Raw genomic sequence first — 6,399 nt, forward strand, 5'->3', positions numbered from 1 at the left:
CATGCAGGAGAGGACAAGGCTCATACGCATGTTCACAGGGTGCCTATGAGTCACAGTCAACTTGACGGCCGCTGGCAACAACTGCGTGGTGCTGCACAACAGGGAAGAAACATGTATGACTAGTTAAATAAAAATCAATGTGATTTGTTACATTTTCACTCAAATGTGAAAAAGAAATGAAAAAACGGACAGATTAAAGACGTCCGAGGCACAGTAACATTTGGGATCTCTTTTCTGCCCACAGATACATATCTTCCCCATTTAGCTTTCATTTCTTCTAACTTCCATTCTTAGGTCTCTAGAATTAGAATGTCTAGCCTTATTTTACTTAGAATACAAAGTAATAATTATCCCCATTTTGTTTGCACAATAGCAGCCGGTGTCTCATATTTGCACCCTTTATTTCCAGCACCATTTAAATGTAACACAGAGAAAATGGAGAGTAATGCAAGATGATCAGATAGGAACCTGATTCCAGTCACTCCCTGAGCCAAGGCATTTATTTTTTCTCCACAATTCAGAGGCTCTCGAATCATGAATAACAGGTGAAAGTTGGACAGGAGATGCAAGAGGTACAGGGTAAAAATTGCACTTGCCCAATACAAGTTGGGGTGTGTGTGTGTGTGTGTGTGTAAAACAGTCTTTATTTTGGAAATTCATTTTAGGTGTATTCAAATTTATTGAAATTAACCACTATGAAGCCTAGCAGATTGCCAGGTACTCCAGGCCTCTGGAGATGGCGTGCAGGATAAAAGATTTTTTTTTAACAGATTCCAGGTCAGAGAGGCTACATGTTTCCAAAGTTCTCTTTGCTATGACCAAAGATGAGAAAAATGTAAGCACAGATAAAGGTGGGAAATCTTCTAGCCGAGTCACCCTACTTTAAGAGCATTGCCTTTGCGTTTTCATACTTCAAATAAGCTTGAGAACAAAAGCATAGCTCACCTGGACCAGTCCTAAACCATGAGTCCTTGAAGAGCAAGGCTTAAAGATAGAACCTGCTATCTAATAATCTGTCCTTCAAATTAGCCCTCTAGCTAAATGATTGTAAATGAGCTTCATAACCAGTCCAAAGGGCTAATGAATCAAGTCTACCTCCACCTCCACAACCCCGAGACTAGACTAACTAGGTGGTGCCAGGCTACCGCTGCTGACTGTTTTAAAGGAGATTGCCACAGCAGCCAAACAACAGACAGATAGGCCTTATGAGATAATAGCACCAAAGTGGTGTTCATGCTTTAGAATAATCAACCACATAAGGAATGAAGGGTAGCCCTTACCTGAGAATAAAGTTCAGAAAGCAGGAAAGGGTGGGTTAGAGGATTAATGAAAATGAGAATCACAGCGGTGGAGTGGGAAGAGTGTGGTTACGTTGTGTGTATTGGAACTATGTCATAAAGCAAAAGATGTATCAATGGTTGAATGGAAAACCAATTGGCTCTATAAGCTTCCACTTAAATCACAATGGGGGAAAAATAAAATCAGTTCCATTTGATTGCTGTTGTTGTTGTTGTTGTGTGCCATCAAGTCACCTGTGACTCATAGCAACCCCATATACAACAAATTGGAAGCCTGTCCTGTCCTGAGGTAGTCTCACTGACTCCAACACACCTATCCCCATTACCTCAGTTACTGTATCAATCCATCTCAATTGGGGTCTTGTTCTCCTGCGCTGTCCATCCACCCTTTCAAGCATGATGTCCTTCCCCAAGGACTAGTCTCTACTGGCCACATGCCCAAAGTATGTGAGACAGAGTTCAAAATATCCCAGGAGAAACTTGGTTTCACCTTCTCTAAGACAGATTTATCTGTTTTCTTGGTGAACCTTAGTATGTTCAAGACTCCTCTCCAGCATCACAACTTAAAGACATTGATTCTTTTTCTGTCATTCTTAGTCATTGTCCAACTCTCTGATGCATAGCAAGTAATTGTGAAGACCATGGCCTGGATCAGGTGTACCTTATTCTCTAGACTGTCATCGTTACTCTTCAGTACGCTGGAGAGGTCACTAACAACAGATTTTCCCAGTGCTGTTAGTCTTTTGATTTCCTGATCATTGGTGCCAAGAGTGTTGATTATGGAGCCAAGCAAGCTGTAACTGTTAACAACCTCAATCTCTTCTCCATCTATCATGGTGCTGCCAATTGGTCGAGTGGTGAGAATCTTTGTCTTCTTGATTAGGCTTATTAAAATCTACTAGATTAGTTAATTTGCTTTCAGTAACTAACTTGTCTATCTAAATAAGCTGTCTGTCTCAGAGGAGATTTGAGTAAGGTGCTCCTTAGAGGCAAGAATGGTGAAACTTTGTCTCACATACTTTGAGACACAGAAGGGGCCAGGCATTAGAAAAAGACATCAAGCTGGGGAGAGGTGGAGGGTCAGAGAAAGAGAGAAAGTCCCTCAGGAGGATGGATTGACACAGTGACTGCAACAGTGGCTCAGGTAGGTTAGAGATTGTGAAGATGGCACAGTATAGGACACGGTTCAGATCTGTTGTTCATCAGGTCACTATGAGTCATAGTGGACATGACAGCATGTAACAACAGCAGGTAACTTGTATGAAGACAATAGTGGCTCAGTGGGAAAATTCTCACCTTCCATGTAGGAGATCAGAGTTCCAGCTCAGCCACTTCCTATCTTTCAGATTTCCAGATTAAGATGAACAAGGAAGAAAGACCTTACAGTCTACTGCCAAAAACCAGCCAGTGATAATCTGTGGATTGCAACAATCCAGGCCTACCATGTATGAGTACACCACGAATTGGGAGCTGACCTGACAGTTACTAACCACACAGTAACAATTCCATTTAGGAGTACCTGGGTCATGGTGTAAATGGTTAAGTGCTGGACTATTAGCCAGAAGTTAGAGGTCCAAACCCTCCCCAAGTCCTCTCACAATGGAAGGTTAAGGCTCCGTGATCTAGTTTGGAAAAGTGACAGCCACAAAAACTGTGTGTATCTATTCTGAGACATGTGAGGATACCAAGTCAGAATCAATGCAACTAGTAAGTGATAGCTTGTACATAAAGCCTGAACATAAAAGAAAATTCAACCATAACCCGAAGTGGTAATCTCCTCCACTCATATTGGACATGATCATATATGTGATAGTTCTTTCGATTTTGATCAGAAATGTGACTGGAATTCTTAATATCCCACCGGACAATGCTAGGGAAAACTATGAATAGTTCCACGGGTGGGGGGCAGGAAGTTGTAAATCTCTTTTGAAAAATTTTTATAGGACACTGTGTGGCTGATAAGAAATCTATGATACTGCAACATCTAGTCATCCCTAACGCATACCAAATATAACAATCTTTATCCTCCAAGGCTGAGTCCTTCTTGACACTAGACAAATAGTTTTTACCTGGGTGGACACTAAAATACAGACAGGTTAGGTCGTGAATTTAATGACTTGAGCCAGGCCTGTAACTCTCATATCCTGGCTATTGGCTGTTACCTGGAGATATGTCATTATCAGGTTGCTTGATATTCATGTCCTCTGTGATAAAGAAAGGTTTTTGGAAAGATAAGCACAAAACAAAAGTTGTTGGGTTTGGATGTTTGGGGTTTTTTTTTTAATTTTAAAAAAAAAAGGCTTAAGTGTTTATTCTCAGATTTTCACACTTACATGTGGCTTTGGAAAAGTTTCAGTCAGCATTTTTCCTCCCAGTGGATTTTTATTTTTGTGCTTCTACTATTTCAAGCACCAGTAAAGAGCCAGAGTTAAGAATCTGGAAGTCCTTAAGGCTACATGTTATGCCCCACCTTGAAACAAAAAGCCCAGTAAAGTCTCACTCACTCTCTCTCACTCTCTTGCTCACTCTCTCTGCCTCCACATACACACAGGACCATTCACATAGCCAAGGGAGTTTGGGAGAGGAGAGATAAGCCAGCAGACTTTTTGGTGCCTTTCTCATTTCCCTTTCAATGAACTTAAATAAAACAGCTGTCCTTTGCATAGTATGGTCCACAGAGCACCTGTGACACCTGTGTATCTGGCAGGGGCTCTTTAGCTAATGTGAAGTGCAGGGACTAGATGTAACAGAAGATTTGTGTTCCCACAGAGATGGATCACTCGGATGCCGCACCAGATTTCTCATCTGCAAAGTGGAGGAGTTCAACTCTTAGTGTCTCGATCAAAATGAGGTCACAAGGAGTGACCCAGTGTTAGCTGTGGGCCAGCTGGGCACATCAAAATAGCCAACAGGAGTGGGGTGAGCATAGCTCCTCACTTACTTTGAGCATGTTGTCAGGAAGAGTCTGTGCTTAGAGATGGTGTGCTGAGAGAGGTGGAGGGTCGATGAAAGAAAGACCCTCAGTGAGATGAATTGACTACCACAAATGGGCTTGAGCAAGACGGTACTCAACAACATCTACCTTTCCAAGCATGCTTCTGTACCAGCTGGTCCCTCTTCACAACATATGCAAAGGCCATGAGATTAAGTTTTATCAGCTTCACTTCTAAAAAGCACCCTAGCTGTTCTTCTTCCAAAGAAGATTTTGTCCACAGTGTGTTCAACATTCCTCACCAACAACACGATTTGAGGGTCAGTTCTTCTTTGATCCTGTTGTTGTTAACCACCGAGTCAGCTCCGACCCCTAGCTGACCTCCAGTGGATTTTCAGAGGCGGTTAATCGCTCAGGAGGATATTGCCTGTTCCCCTTTGATGCTAGCTTTTCTGAAATGGTTGTAATTCATTTCTAAATCTCAAACCTCACTGATCTAGAGGCTTCTGGGAAACTGTCAGGGGCAAGTGTTCACAACTCTTGTAACTTTGAGTTTAAGATGGTGCTCACTGAAGAAGAAAAATATCTCTTTTTATCATCATAATGGCATAAATGAGATACTTTCTGTATCAGTCCTTCCCGGGAAGGCTACAGCCTATTCAGTGTTTGCCATGCTGAATTATCTTCTTTTAGACCCATGGTCTGTGATGGAAAATTGGTTTGTCTACACTTTAGAGGAGCTTTGGGGCCTGAGTGAGGGTGTCCCCACAGTGGCAAAACAGCAATTGCATGTTAAGAAGTTCATTTTACCTTTTACCTTCTCCTAAGTAAGACTTTAAACTGGTTCAGTCATGACCAGCAAAGAGAAATCAGAACAAACTTGAATTTTTAAAATTTGGAATAATATTGAGGTGGAACAACTGGAATGGGAAAATGATAGATCAAAGTCACCTTAGAATGGAAGACTCAAGAAAGGCATCATGAACCCCCTCAGGCTCCTCAAGCAAGAGATCTAATCCCGGCAGGAATGTGGAAATCGTCACATATTCAAAACTGAATGGCCACCATGTTTGAGCCAGGCAGCATTGTCTCTGACTAATCAAAATACTTGGTTGCTATGTCACACGCATGTTACCTTTGTTTCCTAAGAGGAAGCTTGAGTTTCTACTCGGTTGGTCATCAATCAGTCATTTTCTCCCTCTGGTTCACCCACATTTCACAAATTCAAGTTAATTCCAGTTTTACCTCAGTCAATCTGAACAAACCAGGAAAAACTGGTTGGATGTCCTGGCACAATTCAAATTGCAGCTCTGCTATTTCAGGTAGACTCTTTATTCATTTTCTATGAACTGATGTTCCTATCTGAAAAAATGGAGCTAGTGATGCCTAGCTTGGAGTATTGCTCTAAGAATTAGGGGGGGGACATAAATATATGGCACAATGTATACAATGTGGACAGCAGATTACAGATAGCTAATGAATGGTTGTGGGTATTATTCTAAAGTGGATTGTTTGACCTTAAGTTATACTTAAGGTTTTCTTAAAACCAAGCGTTAGTTTAGCTTAACGAGTAAAGAATGTCTACCTTGAGCATTATATTCTTTTTAATAACTATGTATGTAATCAAATTGACAACTTGAAAGATAGAACTTTAGGGAGAAGCGTATTTATATTGTTACGGGGAAGGAACACAGAAAAGGAGGTTGAAATGGTTGTACAATTCAAAGAACGCATTCAATGTCAATGAATTGTGTATGTAAAAATTCGAATTGATGTGGCATTTGCATTGTATATTCACAACGGTAATTCAAATAGAACAATGAGATGCTGTATGATTTAAGATGAGGTGAGATATGCATCAGGGCTATATCCTTTCACCATACTATTAAATCAATATACTGAACAAATAATCCAAGTAACTAGACTATATGAAGAAAATGGAGAATTATGATTAGATAAGGACTCATTAGCAACCTGTGATGTGCAGAGGATACAACTTTGCTTGATGAAATAAATAAGACTTGAAGCACTTAAAGATGAGGATAGAGGTCTATGTACCCTGCAGTATGCATAACACTTCAGCATAAAGAAGACAAAAATCTTTACAACTAGATTGATTAGCAATATCATGTTAAAATAGAGAAAAGGTTGGAGTTATTATGGATTTTA

This window comes from Elephantulus edwardii, unplaced genomic scaffold, assembly GCF_000299155.1.
Source record: "Elephantulus edwardii isolate Elephantulus edwardi_28Jun2011 unplaced genomic scaffold, EleEdw1.0 scaffold00183, whole genome shotgun sequence".
Lineage (NCBI taxonomy): Eukaryota > Metazoa > Chordata > Mammalia > Macroscelidea > Macroscelididae > Elephantulus > Elephantulus edwardii.